The sequence below is a fragment of the Arachis ipaensis genome, chromosome B06, assembly GCF_000816755.2.
Source record: "Arachis ipaensis cultivar K30076 chromosome B06, Araip1.1, whole genome shotgun sequence".
NCBI lineage: Eukaryota > Viridiplantae > Streptophyta > Magnoliopsida > Fabales > Fabaceae > Arachis > Arachis ipaensis.
The window spans coordinates 123,381,040-123,383,324 of NC_029790.2; the positions used below are offsets into that span (position 1 = coordinate 123,381,040).

The following is a 2,285-nucleotide window of genomic DNA, read 5'->3' on the forward strand; positions in this document are numbered from 1 at the left end:
TTTGTAATAACTTTTAACTTTGAATAATTTGTTGACTTCGGACAAAAAAAAACAACTTTATTAATTTTCAAATGTGCAACTGCCATCATTAATTGTGTTATTTAATTATGTCTTTTTTTATTAACACAAAATTTTATTTTTATTAGACAAAAGAAACTTTAAAATTCATTTTATATGTATATGCATGCATAAAATTCTTTTCTTAGTAGTTGCGAGTATATAAATATTTTATGCAATTTCTATGTAAAAATTGTTTTATTGGAATTTAAAGTTAGGTCCTTTGCTTAGAGAGTGAAGATAACTACAATGGCTATCAATTAATATTTTAAAGAACGTTTTCATTATATGTCATATCTTAAGATGTAAGCTACATCTCTTGAATGACTACATAGGATGTAAGATAAATATATAAATACAACAGGATATGTCTTGCACTCTTACATTGACTTTGCTAAATTGCATTGAACACTTCAATTTAGCTCTACAGTGTCCTCAGAAATCACAATCCAATAATCAATTATTCAATCAACAATGACTTTACGAACATATTTGCAGATAACTATTGATTAAACATTCTTTGTTTACCCAAAAATATAAACAACAATATAAAAAAGTTTGTTAAGGAACAGCAACATGGTTCTATGGTGTAGTGGTTAGCACTCTGGACTTTGAATCCAGCGACCTGGGTTCGACTCCCGGTAGGACCTGTGTTTTCTTTTTTTAAAAGGGTTGTATATTTTTTTTATCACAAAATATTTAAAACAAGCTTTATTCTCATATAAATTAACCACATTAACCACAGTAAGAAACTAAGAATAGAATAAAATTTAAACTAATGCATTATTTTCAAGAGTTCATACATAATTATTTTTTTTGTCAAAATTTCTACATATTGAGCAAAAGAAAATAAGGAAAAAATGTTCTCTGTAAACAATCTGGCAATCGTTTTATGCAATTACTGAGTATTGACTATATGGGCATGCAATCAAACATTTTGCTATAGTGATTTATTAAATTAAGCTTACTTGATGTTTCCTGTTGGTGATTGAATTAAGTAAGGTAATAGCCGTTGAAATTGTTGTTCCAATGTGTTCGTACCTGAACTGAGGTTATGAGCTTATGAGATATGGAGATTCTATTTGGTCCAAGCATTGTCTTCGAATCGAGTGGATTAAGTTAATAGTGTTTTTTGGGTATCGAAATGATCAGATCTCTACTTGTTAGGTTATTCCTTCCCTTTTTATTCCGTTTTTCCGATGGAACGCTTTTAGGCATTTATTGTCTTCAATATACGTTTTAAATGCCATGGTGTGGTGGTTAGGCAAGGTTTTAGTGTTAACTTCTTCGTTATCCGGTAACGTATTATTGTTGGGTTAATATGAATTAAAATCTTGATTCTTGTCCACAACACAATGATTATAATGCTAAGCTATTGGATTCCTAGTGATTAGAGTAATCAAAAGCGGATTATGTGCTCAAGTTAAAAAAAAGATTGATAATTAGTGCTAATAAGCTTTATGACATTTTAGTTTATTAGGATTAAAAATCCAGAACCAAATCTAGCTAATTTGTTAGAGTTCTATGTGTTACAAATAAAATCTTGTATCATTTCTTAATATGTGGTTTGGAAATTTAACTGTAACAATTGATGCTGCAGGTGTGGCTTAGTCATGTTCAGAATTTTCGGCATAATTTTGTAGAAGCAGCGTTCTGTGCTTTTCGCCTCCTTAGTACTTTGTTCTAGCAACTCCGACAAGTTATAGATTGCGTAATTCGGATCTCTTTTAGTACCTGACAATTTTAGTATAACACGTTGTATAAACTTTATGGAGGCTACGATATTAATAAGATGTACAATTACTAAAACCTTGATACTAGGTGACTAATTATTTTCGTACCTTAGTAGAAGTCTTGGAATATGTTTACATTGATAATCAGGGAGAAATTAATGGAAATGTCTTTATGTACGAGGCTTAGCATTTTGGCCTTAAGATTAATTGAAAGATTAAGGTATGCCACGCCACGAAGACTTAAAGAATGTCAAGAACGCTAAAGAAATGATTCTTGATATTTAAAAGGAATTGAATGTTAGTCTTAGTCATGCTAGTATCGAAGGTTATTCTTAGACTCAGCTTGGTTAGGTAAACTTGTTAAATAAGTTTTTTTTTAAAAAAAGAGTTTAAAAAAATAATTTTTTTATTAATAACAGCTTATAAATAAATTATTTTGTATTTAGATTTTTAGTTATAAAAGTATTTATTTTAAAATTGTAGTATTTAAATAAA

The 2,285-nt window shown here is 28.9% G+C and overlaps 1 non-coding gene across 1 annotated transcript; it reads left to right on the forward strand.

Annotated features, from left to right (window-relative positions):
- TRNAQ-UUG lies at nucleotides 636-707 on the forward strand. Its single transcript has one exon. It is a non-coding gene; the product is annotated as a tRNA-Gln (tRNA).